Here is a 21559-nt window from a genome sequence, read left to right on the forward strand (position 1 = left end):
GTTTTATAGTCCCTCTGACTCCACCCTCTGGGTTCTGATTGGGTAACTTGTTTAACTAATTCACCTCCAGCACACTCATATGTTAACGTCACACCTCCATTGGCATTGGCAAGAGCTATCCCAAGAGGCAAGGTGAGCCAGTGGCTTCAGGGCAGCAGGCCGTGGGAGGGTGTCAAGGGGACTCCCCAGCCAAAGGCAAAGATAACACAGTCACTTCTACAGCTCTAGATATCTATGCACACCAATCTATCATCCGGGCAGCTATTCCCAGTCCATGGAACAGTTGTAACAATGGGGGACCACTCCCTCTCCACCAGTTTATGCACCTCCTCCCCGATGGGCTGCACGCATGCAGCCAGAGACTGTGCCCGTCTGGCAACTTCCTCTGCTCATCCCTTTTCAGTCCCCTCCTGGTTCTGGGAGACAGTGGTGCAGGAGAGGGTGGGAAAGTACCTAGCCCTTCACTTGCCAGCCCTGCCTCTACCCTCTCCTAATTTCAGCACATTCTGTGCTCCACGCTCCACCTCTGAAGCTCCCCCTGCCTCTGACTCTTCCCTTCTGGCCAGAAGCTTCCCATAAATCACTGGCTCCCTCACCTGCCTCTACCCCCGCTTCCCCTGATGCACACTTGCCAGTGTCCTGACAGCCTCTACAGATGGGTGGCTGATCTAGCCTCCAAATAGTGTGAGACTTATTGACCTCCAGTGCTTGTCAACTGCATCCTCCACCTCCTCTGTTATGTGCCTGCCCACCATGGATGCATGGCAGCAAAGAAGGTCAGAGGCATTGCCTGTTTTGCCTCTAGCTGTGAAGGGGATGCAGTGTGGACACAGTCCTGAGGGTCAGAGGGAGAGACCTAGAGCAGTGTTTCCCAACCTTGGGCCTCCAGCTGTTTTTGAACTACAATTCCCATCATCCCTGACCACTGGTCTTGCTAGCTAGGGATGATGGGAGTTGTAGTCCAAAAACAGCTGGGGGCCCAAGGTTGGGAAACACTGACCTAGAGGACTCCAGTTGGCCTCTAGGCCAAAGGTTCCCTCTCCCCTGGTGTGGAGGTTCCTTCCTTCTTGCTACCTGAGACAGCCAATTGGGGGATCCTGAAAAAAGGTAAGCAGCAACACACACACACCCCCAACATTTTGAAGAAACTTCTCCAGTTTCCCCCAATTTACATGGGCAGGGGGAAAGACTGTTGGGAAACCAGGAAGAGGGCCTTAATTCTCATCCTAGTGATTACATTTTTAAAAAATGGAAAGGAGGAGGAAGGTGAAGAAACGTTCAGACAGAAAAGAAATATTATACTGCAGATGTGGCATGCAATCACCTCCCTGTTCAGTCTGCTGCCAGATTTTTTCTCAGCATTGAAATGCATTTTTATTTTTATTTTTATAACAACAACAGCAACAACATGAAAAGGTTTTACCAATATCTGGATGCTATTTGGCTGGCAACCAAACAACAGCAAACAATTCCACTCAGAGCTATAACGTAGCCGCCTTCTTTTTTAAATCACACACTGGAATAACTTTCTATAATGTTACCTGATCGCTTAGAATGATATCCAGGATCCTGTGTCAGATTTACAGTAAGGAGATGAAGTCAAGGCTGAGATGAGGAAGGATATTCAAAGCATGTTAACATGACCTCATTGTTCTTTTTAAAAAGTGATGTTCGCAGGACTGGTTCCAGAGTGTTTAGATTTTATTTTGGGGGAAGCAGGAACAGTGCCCAGTGTGTGTGTGTGTGTGTGTGTGTGTGTGTGTGTGTGTGTGTCTGTACTTTTAGCAGGTGAAGTGATAGGATTTTCTCCCTCACACTCTTCTTGCTTCCCACAGGCAGTTGGTGTTCATGGAAGCAAGTCCATTATGGGAAATGATGCAGTGCCACATCGATCTCAGTCTGCCCACAGCCAACCCCCCACCTTCCTTGCCTCCTTACTTACAACCAGCCCAAGGGGTGGCCCTGCCGGTCTGCTTCCTCCTCCTAGTCTCAGGGTTGTCACTGGAGAACTCAGCAGAGAGGAAGATGGAAGCAAAACTGGGATTAGTAGGCTCTGCCTGCCATTGACTTTGGTGCCACCTGCTGTTGGGCTCCCTGCCTGCCACCCTGCCAGTCCCAAAGGACGCCAGTCACCACTGGGGTGAGAGGGAGGTGAGGTGACTGAGGCAGGCCACAACTTTGTCTTTGCCTGCTTCTCTTGCTTTCTTCTTCCTTGGTAGAGGACAAACTTGGGGTTTGTTCCTTTGGTTCTTCACTCCATTCTGCGATTCTGATCAGCCCTTTCGTTTTGTCGCTTTCGGGGTTGTTTCAGGGTAGCTGACAGTTTTAAGGGAGCAAGTCAGAATGCAGCAAGCAACAAACTGGGAAAGGCGCCGTAAATTATCCCCTGTTATTTACACACGTGGAAAGCAATCAAAACCACCAGAACAATAGGAAGCGTGGAGATGCGCCATAAAGTTATATTCCACTGACGACATTCATTTTGTTAACTTCCTGTTGTCAGAAATCAATTTGCTTGGATTCGTTCCACAAATAATTGGAAGCCTCGCCAGTTCTAATCTTAAAAATGCTATAAAGCTGTCGGAGTCAATGAGTTTCAGTTCATGTAGGAATTATACATTCTGAACATTTCCTTTACTGGAAACAGATGTAGGAAGAGAGAAAAGACATTGTCGGGACCGGTGGTGAGAGATAGAAATAAATGTATGTAAACTGGAAAAAAGGGGCAGAATGCAGGTTTTCGATTTGATTGCTGCAAGAGAGAGAAAGAGATGCCTTTTGTGTAGGACAGGGATGAAGAACCTTTTCCAGGCCAAGGGCCGCATTTCCTCCAGCACAACCTTTCAGGGGCCGTGTTCCAGTGGTGTGTAGAGCAACAAGTGCACATTTTTGCCTTTGTAAACGAGTTGGCTCTTGTCTGTCATTGGTGCTGCCTCCACCTCCCTGCCTTCCACCCTACAAAAGGCAGAAGCCACCAATACTAGCCATCTTTGCCATTTCCCACAATGCCCCTGAACACAAGAAGGATGCTGGGGAAGAGGACAGGCCCCTGAGATACCCCACAAATGAGTGCCCAGGTGTCTGAACACTCACCCCCAACACCATTTTCTGGACACGGTCCAGGAGGAAGGAGTGGAACCACATTGCACTACAGTGCCTCCAACTTCCAGCCCTCCTATAGAAGGATACCTGCTGTTATGTAACCTGCTGTTACGTAAGTCCATTAGACCAAGTCCTGTCTTCTGGGGCAGATCAGATGGTCCTAGAGGGACTTGAAAAGTCAATGGCATGTCCATCAGGCAGGTAAACCAGCCTGGACACAGGGAGAGTTGGGGCACAGAAGGAGTCACCCAGTACAGGCAGTGCATAGATAAACCATGGAACATGGAGCCACCAAACTGGGCAGCTTTAAAAGAGGATTGGGCAAATTCATAGAGGACTAGGCTACCCATAGTGATTAGCCATGATGACTATGTACTACCTGCACTGTCAGAAGCCGCATGCCTCACGACACCAGTTGCTGGGAATCTCAGGTGGGCAGAGTGGTGTTGCATTCAGGTCCTTCTTGCACACTTCCTGCTAGTATCTGTTTGGCCCCTGCGAGGACAGGAGGCTGGTCTGATCCAGCAGCCTTATCTAACGTTATAGTTTTGTTTTTGTAACAGAAGATAATAATGGCCTGGTAATGCACTTGCTTTCTTCAGGGCTACTACCTGGTGCCTTTCAAAATTCAGAACCATGCATAATGGATGCCTTAACTCCACATATAAAATTATCATAAAAAGGCAATTCAGACTATTTTTGTCATTTGCTGTGCTGGATTATTCTCTCTTTCAAAAAGCTCTTAATGTCCATAGTCCTTCTTGGTTCCATAGAGCAAAAAGGAGTTCTCGTTGATCTATTGATTTTTTTAAAAAAACTTTGCCTTATTTTCTGCCTTACGCTTAAGCACTTTTGAAGATCGATATTTTTTTACATTTTGACCAACCCACCACATAAAATATGGATTTATCCATTTGAGGACATTCAAATCGTGCACCTGAAACGTTTGTACCCAAGCAGAGCTTTCAGAAGAAGACATCTATATGCCTTATTTAATGCTACCCATAATTTAACATCATTGAAACAGCAAGGTTTTAGGGTAGAGCTTGCCAACCTTTTGGGGCTTGTGGGCTCAGTGGCAAATGGTTATCCATCTTGGGGACACCAAGCACCCCCTGCAAGCTGTTCTATTGGATACATTGGAATGCCTCTTGCAAGCCAAATTTTGAGAGGGGTGGTGAATCCCCGGCGCCACAAGGAAGGCCTCTGCAGGCCCTTGGGCACTTGTGGGCACCACATTGGCAACCCCTGTCTTAGAAGCTGTATAGTTTGATTAGTGATGGGTAAGCCTCCTAGTCTGAAATTGCAGAAGGCTAGGTTGCCTTTTTATGGCTGATGTTGTCCCTACCACTAGGTCAAATTAAGCTCACACTGGAAACTGCCTTATGCTGAGTCTAATCATTGGGCACAGACTGGCAATAGCTCTACAGGTTCCAGATGGTGCTATGTGGTCTTTGTTTGCCTGAGTTGAGTCTGGACTAAGCATTCTGAGCCCCTGTGTTCTGATTCGATACATGATATCCAATCACAGAACATTTCAGGATTTGGGCCTTTGCCATTGGCTCTTAAACTCTGAGTTATGATTCGCAGCTTGGAAGTTTAGATAGCCAATCCTGTTGGGAGTGGGAGTGGGAGTGGCCCCACTCAGAAATGGATATAAGCAGTTGCTTTGCCCCTGTCGTCCAGTTCTGTTAGTTCAATAAAGGTTCTTGCTGTTATCATTGTGTCTTGTCTCGTGGGAACCCACCTACACTTCACAAGGATCTCTTCCAGCCCTACAAGCCAGGGTTGATGGGATTTTCTGCATGCTGAGCAGATGCTGTACCTATGAGCAATGGCCCTTCCGCACTGACCTATTACAGTAAATTTATTGAGTCGGCCAAGTTTAGATCTTCTTTCTCTGTCTTAGGCCTGTTAGGGACTGAAGCTACACTGCAACATGTTGTTGCAGGACTTGACTTCTACACTAGGAGTTGTAGCCAAAGTTAGGTCTGTTTAGAAACATTGAAATCAATGGACATGACTAACTTTGGTCCCCTCATTTCAGGAGGTGTGCAGAACATGATTGGCGAAGTGTTCGTACAAGGGATTGATTGATGGCTCATGGGAAAACATGATCCATTTAATGGTTCCATTGATAAATTAATGAACAGGTGATAACAATGGAATAGGGTTAGTGGCACAGTGGGTTGGTGCACCTGGTTGTTAACCAGAAGGTTGGTGATTTGAGCCCACCTAGGGATGTTTGGGGTAGGGTTCCTACATTGTAGGGGGTTGGACTAAATGACCCATGGGGTCCCTTCCAACTCGACAATTCTATGATTCTTCGTCTGCCCTGAACAAAGTTCTTACATTCAAACCTGACGGAAACAAGACCTGCATTTTGCCCTGTGTGTGAAAATGCTTTCCATGTCACAGTTGGCCACGGGTACAAATTTCAGAATTAACCTCTGTTCCCAAATCGCTTAATCCATCTATCCTAATGAAGATGATCAAGAGGTAATTTTCTCTCCAGTGATGTTTTAGATGCAAGTCCTAAACTTGACTATATTTTTCATGGACAGGTGAAATATTTTTTTTACTCCATTTGAATATTGGGCAGGAATGTTTATATGGCTACATCTTTAAGCGCTAAGAATCTGCTTTGCATCATGCTTTCGAAAAGGGTTTGCTCAATCTCCCTCTGAAGGAGCAATTCATTTTGATCATACACCCTCCCCCCAAATAAAAAGTGACCTTGCTTTATAGCCGCTGACCCATTCAAATGCAGAAGTGTTCTCTTCAGCAGGCAGAAACATCATTGGTAACTACTGTTCCACATGCAGATAAAGAGCAGTGATAGAGCACTGATGGCCACTGTAGCAAACTAAAATAAGTTGGGCTTTTCTTGCTGTTAGTCTTCAGAGCTGGCTGCTCATCCAAAGGCACAAAGCCCAGTGTACAGGTTGCATTACCATGAGAGCCTTTGATGGGGCACTTTTGGCTGTTTTCCACTCCCATGAGGTTTGTTTGTCCTTTACTAGGAGCCTGACATTTAGTGCTGCAGGCCCTGCCCTGTGGAACTCTCTGCCACTGGAGGTTTGGAAGCAACCATCCCTGTTTCTTTCAGAGGTCTTCTGATAATGGTACAGCTTCGCGTACCCCTCATCCTGTTTTAGGGTGTTGTGCTTTCTCACGTGAGAGCACAGCACCTACAAATGCACAAGATTGTGAACTCACATGAGAGCACAGCACCCAAAAATGTGCTTTGGGGCTCTGTGCTCTCCTGCGAGACACAAGGCTCAGAAGGAAGTGTGTCCTGGAAGACATGTGTCCCGGGTTTCAGCCTTGACATGTTGGAGGGTATGGTTTAGACAGGCTTTCATAATTTGCATTTCTTTCTTTTTTTTTTAGCCAACCAGTTATCTACTGATGGAGAGAGGGAGGTACAAGTGTCACAGGAAAAAACGGTTTTTTCCAGCCACTCTGGGAGGCTCCCAACAGAATATTAAAAACACCACAGAACATCAAACATTAAAAACTTCCCTAAACAGGGCTGCCTTCGGATGTCTTCTAAAAGTCAGATAGTTGTTTAATTCCTTGACATCTGATGGGAGGGCGTTCCACAGGGCGGGCACCACTACCGAGAAGGCCCTCTGCCTGGTTCCCTGTAACCTCACTTCTCACAGGGAGGGAACCGCCAGAAGGCCCTTGGCGCTGGACCTCAGTTCTGGGCTGAACAGGCTTTTTGCCCCACAACGTGTTTTTCTGAGCTCCATGATCTCACACAGGTCACATGACTTGCACAGGAGCAGGGATGAGAAGACACTTGTCCCGGTTTTGGGGCTCAACATGTTGGAGGGTATGGAGGAAGGCATAGACAATAACAGGGCCTCCTCCAAGCAGACTGTCCCCTCCCACTCCAGCAAATTTAAACTTTAAATGTCACATCATTTCCTTTAGTTCTTTAAAATTGTAAACTGCCTTGGCAGATAGGTAGTATATAATGGCAATGAATAAATTAAATGAATAAATCAAATCAAACGCGTTCTTCATTTTCAATTTAATTGCCCTTTCAGCAACTTTTTTGCATCGGAAATGTAACAACCTTGCTATAACCTCAACATACATGGTACCTTACACGCTTATCTTACATGGTTCAGTTTAGAAATGTACATCTGTCTTATATTTTAATATGTTATTTTAATTTATAATGTACATTTTTTAAAAAAAACTGATGATTTTATTTTGGAAAATGTTTAAGTCTCTCGCTGGTTTTTAACTTGGGATCTTGTTAATTTTAATGCCTATTTCATGTTTCCCCCATAAACCACTTAGGTGATTTGATGAGTAAGCGGTAGATGCAATCCCATCAAATAAAAATAAAATAAACAATGTAGGCAAATGCTGTTGAATATATACTCAAAAGCTCAATGACAGTTGCCCACAGCGACCACCATTCCTACAGGGTGTGGGGATGTTGCAGCAGCCATGCATGCCACTGAGTTACTGTGAGATGTTATGGGGGCTGCTTTGACTGAGCAGGTGTGTGATATCTGCCTGAGAGGAGGTGATGGTCGGGAAAAGCCCAAACCTGTCATCAGCATGGCTGATAAACGGAAAGACCTTGTGCTTTATTTCCTGGACTTCCTCCACTGAAATGTCACTCTGACAGTGAAAAATTGCATCTGGCGAAAGAGCAACCTGCATTATCTAAAACACGGGGGGGGGGGGGGAGCTCCCTGGTGGGAGATGGCAAAGTGGAGACCCCCCAAGGAGCAGCCATTACCACAAATTCTATGTTCCACCTCCGCTGCCAGAGGGAGTGTGTCAGTTGCCAGGAATAACAAGTATGGAGAGGGTGTCTGTTCAGTGCAGGATTTATGTATAATAATAATAATAATAATAATAATAATAATAATAATAATAATTTATTTATACCCCGCTCTCCCTGGCCAGAGCCAGGCTCAGGGCGGCAAACAACAGTAAAAACATAATGGGGGGGGGACCAATTTAAAATACAGGTTAAAATGCCGTTTAAAATGCAGCTTCATTTTAAAGGTAAAGGTAAAGGTAAAGGTACCCCTGCCCATACGGGCCAGTCGTGACCGAATCTGGGGTTGCGTGCTCATCTCGCTTAAGAGGTTGGGAGCTAGCGCTGTCCGAAGACACTTCCGGGTTACGTGGCCATTTTAAAAGTAGCCCATAAATCAAAACCATAAGGGGAGGGGAAACATAAGGGTCAGATTGGGTCCAAACCAAAGGCCATGAGGTGCGGTGCTCATCTCGCTTTCAGGCTGAGGGAGCGGCGTTTGTCCACAGGCAGCTTTCCGGGTCATGTGGCCAGCAGGACTAAACCGCTTCTGGCACAATGGAACACTGTGATGGAAACCAGAGCACACGGAAACGCCGTTTACCTTCTTGCCACAGCAATACCTATTTATCTACTTGCACTGGTGTGCTTTTGAACTGCAGGTCCGCAGGAGCTGGGACAGAGCAATGGGAGCTCACCCCCTTGTGGGGATTCGAACCGCCAACCTTCTGATCGGCAAGCCCAAGAGGCTCGGTGATTTGGACCACAGAGCCACCCACATCCAGCAGGTGCCCTCAGTCCAAGGAGGACACAAACTTTTCCTAAAAGTGTAGTGTAATCTCAACAAGCCACAGAGAATCAGTTGAGGTTCAAAATGTAATCCAGAAAGAAGTTCAGCAGGTTCAGCAAGGAGCCAGAGGCCTAGGTTGTTTCTAGAAATTGGAATGCTCAAGAGGGAGGCTTTGAATACTGTGGCCTCCCAAAACACATTCTAGATATGCAGGGAGGATGCAGCCAACTAAAGAGGTCTGAGGGGTGCATTTTGCTCCTGGACCTGAGCTTCTCCACTCCTGGATGAGATGATCTCTCTCTCTCTTTTTTTTTAAAAAAATAATATTTATTAAAGTTTCAAAAAAGTTACAAGAATAAGAAAAAAAAGAAAAAGAAGCAAAAAATAAAAAATACAAAAAAGTAAAAACAATTGAAAACAAATCGACCTTTCCATGTCTTGACTTTCATTTACTTGTTTCCTGACCTCCTCACACCTCCCTTTTTTGTATTCTAGTTCAATTAGTTATTTCAGCAAATCCTTTCCATTTTTGATTTTATCTTAATAATTTATCTTAATATATTATAACTTTACATTCTCACCTATTAACAATCCATTTTTAAATACTCCTTTATAACATTACTGCTAAAACCACATAACTTCATTCCAACATCCTTCTAACATTCCTTAATTTTACAGTGTTTCTGTAGATAGTCTTTAAATTTCTTTCAATCTTCTTCTACCGACTCTTCTCCCTGGTCTCGGATTCTGCCAGTCATTTCCGCCAGTTCCATGTACTCCATCACCTTCATCTGCCATTCTTCCCGGGTGGGTAGATCTTCTGTTTTCCAATACTTTGTGATGAGTATTCTTGCTGCTGTTGTGGCATACATAAAAAAAGTTCTATCCTTCTTTGACACCAATTGGCCGACCATGCCCAGGAGAAAGGCCTCTGGTTTCTTCAGGAAGGTATATTTAAATACCTTTTTCATTTCATTATAAATCATCTCCCAGAAAGCCTTAATCCTTGGGCACGTCCACCAAAGGTGAAAGAATGTACCTTCAGTCTCTTTACATTTCCAACATTTATTATCAGGCAAATGATATATTTTTGCGAGCTTGACTGGTGTCATGTACCACCTGTATATCATTTTCATAATATTCTCTCTTAAGGCATTACATGCCGTAAACTTCATACCTGTGGTCCATAACTGTTCCCAGTCAGCCAGCATAATGTTGTGTCCCACATCTTGTGCCCATTTTATCATAGCAGATTTCACCATTTCATCCTGAGTGTTCCATTTCAACAGCAAGTTATACATTCTTGACAGAATCTTAGTTTTGGGATCTAACAGTTCTGTTTCCAATTTTGATTTTTCCACCTGGATGAGATGATCTCCAAGTAATCTTCCACCTTCAAAATAGATGATTGTGATAAATCTGTGTCTGAGATGTGTGTTTTGTATAATGTTTTGGTAATACACTTTTTTTTTTTTAGTGATACCTGTTTCTACCTCAGATACACCTGCATTTTCAAGAAATAAAACTGAAAAGTTTTAAATTAATTAAAAGCGGGACTCTCTGCGGCCCATCAGCTAGCTGGGATGAAAGTTGGGTCTCAGATCTAGAAAGGCTGGAGATGGCCTGGTCTACATCTTGTTGTATGAGTGTTATATTCCTGCTGTGTGTTAAAGGGGGAACTTTGGTAAAAACAAGCTCTGGGGATCCATTTATTTTGCCTTTTCAGATCTTGCATCTGAATTCCCGCTCTGTCTAGAAACATCAGAACAGTGTCCTTCCCAAATTGGAGCTCACACATAAAAACAAAACTGCCCATTTTGCAAGGGCAGAATGAAACCTGACAGTTTCTTTTGCAGCAAGATGGATCATTCAGCCTTGGCAACTGGCACTCCCGCAAGCTTTTTATCTTTCTCTAGGGGGCCCTTAACCCGGAGGCTTGTACTTGCTGCTCTATCAAGCCAAATCATAGAAATTGGGTTGCTGCAGAGGAGGAATCAGTTCAGAAGTTAATTCAATGCCTCTTCAACCTTAGGTCTCCTTAGGTCTCCAGCTGTTATAAGACTACAACTCTCATCATATCTGACCCTCGGCTATGTTAAGTATAAATGTTTAATTTTATGTTGGAATGGAAAATAATTCTGTATACGGTCTGTATGTGCATTGCTAAGGGGGCATGGGAAATTCAATTGAAGGTAAGACGAACTCTCTGAGTATCTGACAGGTAGAATAATAATAATAATAATAATAATAATAATAATAATAATAATAATAATAATTTATTATTTATACCCCACCCATCTGGCTGGGTTTCCCCAGTCACTCTGTGCAGCTTCCAACTGAATATTAAAAACAATACAGCATCAAACATTAAAAACTTCCCTAAACAGGGCCACCTTCAGTTGTCTTTTAAAAGTAAAATAGTTGCTTATTGCCTTGATATCTGCTGGTAGGGCGTTCCACAGGGCAGGTGCCACTACCGAGAAGGCCCTCTGCCTGTGTTGTGTATTGAGTCAAAGGATTTTATATCTGTATTATTATTGTCTGTATTTGCATTAGGGTAAAGTAACTGCCTTTTGGTTCCAGAGGGTACAGCTACTATTGGTTCATTTAAGCTGCTGTATTTGGATCCTCTGTCTTATTGGTTGCCTCCAAAAGGCAGGACTGTGATTGCCTGATATTGTTCCCTCCAAAATTGTATCCTTTCTAGCTGGTTCCCTGTCCCTATAAACGTAGCTCTCCCCTCCTCAAGTTTCAGTCTTGTTGCGTTAATAAAGAAGTGTTACTAGAGAACTGTCTCCAGCACATTATGTCAAGAGAGCTGAAATCACAAACCCCACGTCACAACAGCCTGGTTCCCTGTAACCTCACTTCAGCGAGGGAACCGCCAGAAGGCCCTCAGTGCTGGACCTCAGTGTCTGGGCTGGACAATGGGGGTGGAGATGCTCCTTCAGGTATACAGGGCCGAGGCTGTTTAACTGTTGATATTCACTGCTAGTGTTTAACTTTAGATTATGTGAGAGGTATTCTCTTGCAAATTGACATCTTGGGGAGTTAGTCTTTGTTCCTTTTGTTCTCAAGCCACCGAAGACAAAAATTGTGCTTCTGAGTCTCTCCAGGAGAAAAGACAGCCTTGGGTTGGAATGCAGGCAAATGGAGTCTATGGGAGAGAAAGAGCTTTGTTTGTCAGCTCTGATTATAAATAGTACTTTATATTTTTAAGAAACTGAACCTGTGCTTGGACAAGCATGCGATTTTATGCAACTATTTGGATGTATCATTGTTGTTTTATGTTCGGCTTTGAAGAAAGTTCTGTTAGTAAAGCTTTGAAAACATATTTTGGTCTGGATCATTTAATTCCAAGAGAAGTCAGTTTTTATTTATCCAATTGCTTCAAGTTGCACAATATTAATAACTGCAATAGGCTAATCTGCCTGCGGATGATGGGTGTTTTAGTCCAGCAACATCTAGAGAGCCTACCTTCTGAGCTCTTGAAAACTCACTGGTTTTCCTTTTAAGAGACTTTTTCCTTTTCCACCTTTTAAACCCCACACTGATTTCTTTGAAAGCAGAAAGACTGCACTTTTAAAAAGGCAATTTCTCCATCTTCTCGTGTGTCTAGGAAAGCTCAGCTGAGGACATAATAGTTTTTGGTTTTTTTAAGGAAGCACAGGAACCTGGGAAAGCTGCAGAATGCAGAACACCAGATAAATTAGTTGTTAAATGAAATAAAAGGCATCCCCCAAAATCTTTGGGCCACTTTGAAAGTAAGACAAACACCACTAAAATTCCAACATGAGAATTTAACGGGATTTCTCTCTCCCTTTTTCCTATATTGGAAATACAGTTACTTTTTTCAACCAGAAGGCCACATTACCTCCTCTGCAACCACTCTGAGGGCCACATGCCAGGGGTGGGCAGGGCCAGAGGCAAAAGTGGGCAGAGAAATGGAGGTACACCTTTATTTTTGCACAGCAGGTCCATTTCTACACATACTCCAACTCCCTCTTGTTTCCCCTTCCAGGCTAGTGAGAGGGATGCATTCTAGCCAGGTAAGGCAGTCCAGGTGAGTGCAAGGCTGGGATGCTGAGTGTTAAGTTGTGGGTGAACATATCAGACGACACAGCGATTCTTCAAACAGCTCTTGTTTATTCACAGGCCAGGACAGAACTGAACTGAAGGGCTCAGTCAGCCTGCTTACAGTACCACGTTACTGTAACAACTTTCTAAAACTATCCAATCACTGAACGTCACTTTCGATCCTTCATTTGCATAACTATCTACAGTATCCCCCTGCTGGCCCAGGGTGAGAACTTCAGTACATAACACTGAGGAATGTAATCTGGAGAGAGTGGGTGTGGCTTGGGGAGACTCCTGAGGGCCGGAAACAAAGACTTGGAGGGCTGCTGGCTGATGTGAACCGAACTTAAGATGGGGAAAAAATGGGAAACCGAGAGAAACTGATGGATACAACCTACAGGGTTTGAGGTTGCTTTCCCCTGCTCTCCTGGTTCCTTGAGTTGACTCAGGCAAATAGGTAAGCTACAAACTAGAGGCAAAGCAAAATGACAACAGCCTTTAACAGCCCAGGAATCATAGATGAGACAGCGTGGATTTATTGAAACAAAATGCCGGACTGCAACATTTCTTCTTATCGTCGCTACACCTGCTAGACCACTTTCTAGCACTGTTAATCCTCTTGAGTAATACAAGGCACAACCGCATTCCCCACGGCCCAATTTGTGTCCTGCTGTCTTCAGCACAGTGTCTGAAGGAGCAACGAGTGTAGGAGGAAGGCAGCTTTATTTATAATGCTGCCAGATTTGTTGCTGCAGCCTCTCCAGCTCCAGATGCTGAAGCGACTAGGTATGGCATCACTTCTTCTGAGGAAGGCTTGTGTAAGAAGGGGCACAAGAACTTTAGTGTCATTTCTGTGTTGTGTCTACATGAGAAGGTAAAGGTAAAGGAGCCCTGGACGGTTAAGTCCAATCAAAGGCGACTATAGGGTTGTGGTGCTCATCTCGCTTTCAGGATGAGGGAGCTGGCATTTGTCCACAGACAGCTTTCCAGGTCATGTGGCCAGCATGACTAAACGGCTTCTGGCACAACGGAACACCGTGACAGAAGCCAGAGCGCATGTAAACTCTGTTTATCTTCCCGTCGCAGTGGTACCTATTTATCTACTTGAACTGGCGTGCTTTCGAACTTCTAGTTTGGCAGGAGTTGGGACAGAGCAGCAGGAGCTCACCCCATCGTACGGATTCAAATCGCCAACCTTCTGATTGGCAAGCCCAAGAGGCTCAGTGGTTTAGACCACAGCGCCACCTGCATGAGAAAGTCCCCGATAAACGGGCATGTTTTAAAGGTGCCCTGTTCTTAATGAGTGTGGGAATGCGATGGGGGAAAGCAAATGAAAAGAACCCCATATTTGTAAGTGCCACAGTCCCTTCGTCTCCCAGCAGTCCCTTGTATTCCTTCTTCCTTTCTGTCCTAATGCCAAGCTTAGACACTGAGTTCTTAGAAGAGGAACCAGACATTCCACGAGCTGAAGACCCCAAACTGCAGCTGGGGTCTCCTGGAACCAGCAACTGAGAATCCCCTTTAACACTTTGCCAGCAGCTGGGATCTGGGTATGTGCAATCTTTTGATTGTTTTCCATTGGTCTGTTTTAAATAATAATTAAACAAGCAGTACAGTCATACCTCGGGTTGAAGTTGCTTCAGGTTGAGCGCTTTTGGGTTGCACTCTGCAGTGACCCGTAAGTAACGGAATGCGTTACTTCTGGGTTTTGCCGCCCGCGCATGCGCAGAAGCTCAAAATGATGTCACACGCATGCACGGAAGCGGCAAATCGTGACCCGCACACATGCAGATGTGCAGACGCGGGTTGTGCTCGCTTCAGGATGCGAACGGGGCTCCGGAGTAGCTCCTGATCATATCCAAAGGTACCACTGTATATGCATTCTGTGAAATAAAATACAATAAATATTGGGGGAAAGCTTCCCGGCAGTAAGAGCGGTTTGACAATGAGAACTGTGGCACAGAGGCTCTGCAACCATTTGTTAGGAATGCTCCATCTCTGGATTTCCTACACTGATCCAGGGGGTCAGACTAGATGATCCCCAAGGTTCCCTATAGCTCCATCATTTTACAGAAGTAATGAAGGCTGATTTTTGCACCTTCATTCACTGGAACCAAATGATGCATTGCTTCCCCTCCGTCTTAAACGAACCACCTAAAATGAACCCCCATCATTAACAGATGCAAAACCCAAGCGATTCAGAGTGCCTGTTCCCAGTAAATCTTCTGCTTCTGTCTCTACCAGTTCCCATAGAGTATTCTCACAGCAGAACATTAGTTGTACAAATTAAATGTGCAGCTTTGGCATTTATACAAAGTACAATAAAGGGGGAAGGAATCAGCACTCCTCCCCCCCTTTGCCTACAAAATCAAATTCTAAATTATGTAACACTGCATGTGCGTTTTTTTATATAAAAAACCCCATCCTTTCCAGTCACCTGGAATTTGGGGTAATAAAGCATTATTAGGGGGAGAAATTGCTTGGTTGCCAGTGACCTTAACAAGGCAGTGAGAAATTAATGAAAGCCAGAGGGAAATTGAAGACAAGCTCTGTTATAACAGCGCTGCAGTATTCTCCTTTTGCTGAGATGAAACACAAATGCCTTTTCTGGGAAATGTTCAAGCAGTTGGGCAAGTTCTACGTGTGACTAACCCTTGCAATCTCTAAAGCAATTTTTTCACGGTTTGAACAAGGGACTTGAAAGGCGTCTGAGCTTCCCGGCATAATTTTACTTGTAAAATGTATGTGCCAAGTAATAGTTGCCATATTATTTTGTAGTATTTATGAGATTTTGTAATTGTGTTGTGCTCCAATGCTGTGTCTTGATGTATTTGCTTTGTATGTGATTTGTTTTTGATTTATTTTACTTGTGTACATTGTTTACAGAGATGTATTGCTTAATTATGTTATTTGAAAGCTGATGAAGAAGAATTTAATTTATATCTCAACCTTCCTTGTGACAAACACGGCATTATTATTATTAGGTTTATAAAAACAATTAATAAGCTTAAAACAGTTAAAATGCACTCTCTCAACCTGTGATTTCAGTGTTTCTGGGAATAGTTTATTTCACACATCAAATGCCTGAGGAAGTGGAAAGGTGTTCGCTGAAAGCCAACAATGAGGGAGGCAGACAGACACACCTCACAGGCTTTTCACAAATGAGGAGCCACCATTAAGAAGGCCCTGCCACAGGTCACTGCCAACTAGGCAACACTCCGTGGTGTCTCCACCACTCCCATGATAATTCTCTTTGCTGTTGCACAGAATACCTGTCTAGCCCTGGACCAGTTGCCAGTCTGGCTTTACAGTAGGGGTAGGGAACACTCCATGGGCAACGCTCTATTGCAGATATTAATACTGTGCAGCTTGAAGCAGTAGGATGAATAAAAATGGACTCTTCTTGGAATAGAAATGGTTCAGGCCAAAAATATTGTTCCAAAGCTTTACTAACTGAACTTTCTTCAAACAGGTACAGAAACAATTAATGATACTTCGAATTAGTTGCATATATTCACATGCCTGTCCAAGCATAGTCTCACTTTCCTACAAATATGGAATAACTTCTAATCAGAGCTGACAGACATAGCTCTGTCTCTCTCACAGACTCCATTAGCCTGGAGGCTGTTTTCTCTCCAGAACAGACCTCATTAGCACACCTTTGTCTTTGGAGGCTTTCAGAAAAAGAATCAAAGAAAAAGAAGAATATTTGCATTAGCCACTAGCCTTAGCAATAAAACAAAATGTACGGAAGACAGAGGTGAAAACTTGACTATACAAGATACATTTGGGAGGTTTACCTCAATAGATCTTATTCTAATTGCCCCCGCTAAAAACCTTGCAGTTTTGAAGTATGAAACCCCAACTGCCAAGATGGTGATTTGCAGCTGAATACCTCTCACAAGTGATCTAAAGGTAAACACCATGTGAGAGAGCAGAGCAGAGATACATTAACAGTTAATCATTAACCTATCTGGTACCCAGAGAGCTCTTCTTGGCTTCAGTGGAATTTTCCATGCTAAACCTTCAGCAATACACATACAGAGTTTAGGGAAGATTTTAATGACTAATGTTTTAATATATTTTTAATCTCTTGTTGGAAGCCGCCCAGAGTGACTGGGGAAACCCAGCCAGATGGGCGGGGTATAAGTAATATATTATTATTATTATTATTATTATTATTATTATTATTATTATTAAAGATATTTTTCCATTTCAATGTACAATGAATTATACTAACACCCCGCCGGTAGGGAACCCCTTTCACTGGCCTTGCTTTGCACTCTTCTTGGGTGTTTTTGTGTCGGGCTGGAATGTATCCCTGAACTCTGACCATTCCTCCTGCTTGTCTAGATGGTAGATGGAAAGGGATACATACCTCTCTTTCAGGGTTTCCATATTTCAAAAAGTGAAAATCCGGACAGAAAAGTTGTTGAGCCTTTTTTTGCAAAATCACAATGAAATTGGACGTTTTTGAGCTATTTCTGAGGAAAATCAGCAAAAACAACACTGCTGACACGGGTTGCCATACGTCTGGATTTTCCTGGACACTTAGCTGATTTCCGCCCGGACACTGCTTGTGGCTGCAGTATTCCAGATACGTCCAGGAAATCCCAGATGTATGGCAACCCTACTCCCTTTCTCTGAGTGTTATAGAAACTAGCCTACAATACAACTGTAAAATGCCCAGCTGTAAAATGCCCCCCCCCCGGTTACCCTGAATGTGGCCCCCTACAAGAACTGCTCTACAGGAACTACCTGCTCAACTGTATCCCAATGTCGATTTACAAACGCTGTTTTGTTATTAGCTGGCAAAATCTTCCTCCCCATCCCTGCTTCTGCACTTCAAATCAATTAAGCCAGCTCATAGGAACGTGTTTACTTTAGCACAATTTATTCCCGCTGCCAAGAAAGCAGAGCTCTTTGCTTTTATTATACAAATAAAAACTGGACCCCTGGTTGCACCAAGGGATAGATATATATATGTGTTATGTACTGAGTTGAATAGGATCCAAACTGCAGCAGTCTGATTGGCCCTAGAACAATAGGATTCAGAATGCAGCAGTCTGATTGGTCCTAGAACAATGCAGCAGTATGATTGGTTAGCAGGAACCACCCAATCATGCTCCAGATAGAAGTGAATCCACAACCTGATCGGCCTACAGTAGAATCCTGGAATTAGCCAATCATGTGCAGCCCATTGTGTAAAGAATGTATATAAAGCAGATACTTTGAGGGGACATTCATTCATTCCTCCTCACCACTATGAGCTGAATAAAGAGCATGAAATCACTTTGCGACTCTGAGTATATTTCACTGGCGACGAAGGTGGGATCCCGCTGAGCTGACTGCCACACACAGCACCGCAGCACCGCCACCTGCCGCACCGCTGCCTCGCACCGTGTATCCAGGCTTCAGCTCCGGGACACAAGGAACTCAGAATGGCAACTGACAGCAGCTTCTCGCCATTCAACCCAGCATCTGGAGACTGGGAAGCGTACGCCTCCCGTTTCACCTTCCTCCTAGAAGCCAAAGGGGTCACCGATGAAGAAGACGCCAAGAAGAGGGCAATATTCTTCAGCGTCTGCGGAGAGGAGACATTTGAAATCGCCCGGGCTCTCCTTGCGCCTGAAGACGTCACTACTGTTCCATACAAAACAATAATGGAACAGCTGAAGGGGCACTTTTCGCCACAGCCCTCAGTGGTGGCTCGTCGAAATGCCTTCTACGCAAAGCGGCAAGCCCCTGGGGAAACCATAACTGGGTTTGTGACCTCTCTCCGCCAAGCTGCCCGGTTCTGCAACTTCTCAGAGCTGGAGAACATGCTTCGTGACCGCCTCGTCGGTGGCCTGAAGGATGAGAAGCTGCAACGACGCCTCTACGCTAAGAAGAACCTAACGTTCCAGGTCGCTCTGGAGGAGGCCCTGGCAATGGAAGCTGCTGAGAGGTCGACGCAAGAGGCACGGCTGAGCCAGCCGTCCCAACCGAGGGTCCACCACGAAGACCTCACCAACGACTCGGGATCCGACAGGGAGGAGGTGCACCGAGTACAGCAGCGCACTCAAGCAGCCCACATACCACAGCTGCCTCGACGAGAAGGAGGGAACTGCGCAAGCTGTGGAGAAAGTCACGAGAGGAGGACCTGCCGTTTCCGCAACGCAGAGTGCAGGCAATGCAGAAAATTGGGACACATCGCCCGGGTGTGTCGGGCTCGGCCCACCCGAAGCCAGGCATCAGATGACCAATCCAAGAGCCCCAGGTCCCGGGGCCCAACGCACCAAGGCAACTTGACGGAGCTCACAGACTTCCAGGTATACCAGTTGCCCCACCCCAACGTAGAGAAAATTTATGTAGAGGTACAGATAGAGGGGGCCCCATGCCGCATGGAGCTTGACACGGGTTCAACTCTATCCATAATCTCGGCAAGGACCTTAAGGAAACTGTGTCCTACTGGGGGTCCCAAACTCAGGCCGGCCCCATTCACCCTCCGGGACTTCCAGAAACGTAAGGTCCCCACAATGGGGGTGGGGACCTTCAGGGTGCAATACCGAGGGCGGACGCGGCAACTGGACTTGCTTGTGGTCAAGGGCCCCTACATTAGCTTACTGGGGTTGGCATGGTTTGGACCACTGGGACTAGCCATCACCGGGGTGAACCACATGAGCTTACAAGTGGACGTGGACGCCATATGCAAGGAGTTTCCGGGGGTTTTCGATGGGAAATTGGGACAGTATACGGGCCCCCCCATTGCTCTACAGCTTGACCCCGCAGTACGACCAGTCAGGCTCAAGGCCCGCCGGGTCCCATTCGCCCTGAAACCCCGTATAGACGAGGAATTGGACCGACTCGTGGAGCAAGGAGTGCTGGAGCCGGTGCCTAATGCCCCCTGGGAAACCCCAATCGTCACACCCGTCAAGCCTAATGGTTCGGTCCGCATCTGCGCAGACTACAAATGTACCATAAACAAGGCCCTCATGGCCCATGCATACCCAGTGCCAGTGGTCAGCCATGTCCTTGCCACCCTGGCTGGGTCGAAAATTTTTGGCAAGCTGGACTTGGCCCAAGCATATCAACAGCTGCCAGTAGATGAGGCCACAGCAGAGGCACAGACGATTGTGACGCACAGAGGAGCGTTCAGGGTAAAGCGGCTGCAATTCGGGGTCAGCGTGGCACCAGGCATATTCCAGAATCTAATGGACTCTCTCCTTAAAGGGATTCCTGGTGTCACCCCCTTCTTTGATGATGTGTTGATTGCTGGGCCCACACCAGAGGAGTTTGAGGACCGCCTCCGCACTGTTCTGCACCGTTTCCAGATGGCGGGTCTCAAGGTGAAGCGGGAAAAATGTCTACTAGGAGTGCCTCAAGTGGACTTTCTGGGATTTATGGTGGATGCAGAAGGGGTTCACCCGACTGGGGACAAGGTACGGGCCATTTGTGATGCCCCAGCGCCCAAGAACAAGACTGAACTTCAGGCCTTCTTGGGATTATTGAACTTTTACCATTCCTTCCTTCCCCACAAGGCGGCGGTAGCGGAGCCCCTACACAGACTCCTGGACAAGCGGGCCCCTTGGGTGTGGGGCCAGCGCCAGGAGGCCGCATTCCAGGCAGTCAAGGACTTGCTTGTCTCAAACTCGGTCTTGGCACACTTCGACGAGAGGCTGCCGGTGGTGCTAGCATGCGACGCCTCGCCCTATGGCATCGGCGCTGTCCTGGGACACCAGCTCCCGGATGGAAGAGAGGTACCGGTAGCATACTTTTCCCAGACACTCAACGAAACCGAGCGGAACTACTCGCAAATCGACAAGGAGGGTCTGGCAATCGTGAAGGGAGTAAAAAAATTCCATGATTTCTTGTACGGGCGGCCCTTCACCGTGGTGACTGACCACAAGCCGTTGCTTGGCTTGTTTGCCCCCGAAAAGCAGACCCCCCAAGTGCTGTCTCTTCGCGTCCTCAGGTGGTCAATTTTCCTTGCCAGCTACCAGTATGCACTGATTCACCGCCCTGGAAAGGCGATGGGCCATGCAGACGCCCTCAGCAGGCTACCACTACCGGAAACAGGCCCCGACCCAGCACCTGCACAAGAGGTTATGAGCCTGGAGCTGCTTCCTGACCGCCCCATTCAGGCACAAGAAGTTGCACACCATTCCAAGAAAGATAGGGTCATCTCCCGGGTCCTGGACTGGGTGTGGAGGGGATGGCCCAGCCGCAGCCCCGGGCCAGAATTCGCCGGCTACACAACCCGCAAACATGAACTGTCAGCCCACAAGGGGTGCCTGTTATGGGGAAGCAGGGTCGTTGTTCCCCAGCCCCTCCGCAAAAGGGTCCTCACAGCCCTACACGAGACACACCCAGGGGTAGTAAGAATGAAGGCCCTTGCCAGGAGTTATGTGTGGTGGCCGGGGATCGACGGAGAGATAGAGGCCTGGGTCAAACACTGCCAGGCCTGCCAGGAATCCCGCCCAGATCCCCCAAGGGCCCCAGTCCAGTCCTGGGAGTCCGCCCGAGCACCATGGTCACGCCTGCATGTGGACTTCGCTGGCCCCTTTCAGGGGAAAACATTCTTCATAGTGGTGGACTCCTACACCAAATGGCTGGAAGTCGCACTGGTACCGTCCACTTCTACGTCCGCAGCCATCCGGGTACTACGCAGGCTGTTTGCAACCCACGGGCTCCCTGACACTCTCGTCTCAGACAACGGGACTGCATTTACATCAGGAGAATTTCAAACCTTCACAGTGCAGAACGCCATCCGCCACATCCGTTCGGCGCCATTCCACCCTGCCACCAATGGCCAAGCA

General features: G+C 46.2%; 2 protein-coding genes across 2 annotated transcripts in view; one reads left to right on the plus strand and one right to left on the minus strand.

The window, feature by feature from the left end:
• UMOD (uromodulin) overlaps positions 1-21559 on the minus strand; it is a 293482-nt gene that overhangs the window by 229004 nt on the left and 42919 nt on the right. The gene's annotated exons all lie outside the window — the stretch shown is intronic.
• Positions 1-21559, plus strand: part of LOC309329170 (acyl-coenzyme A synthetase ACSM5, mitochondrial-like) — a 267701-nt gene that overhangs the window by 143708 nt on the left and 102434 nt on the right. The gene's annotated exons all lie outside the window — the stretch shown is intronic.

This window comes from Podarcis erhardii, assembly GCF_964252035.2.
Source record: "Podarcis erhardii genome assembly, chromosome: 14".
Lineage (NCBI taxonomy): Eukaryota > Metazoa > Chordata > Lepidosauria > Squamata > Lacertidae > Podarcis > Podarcis erhardii.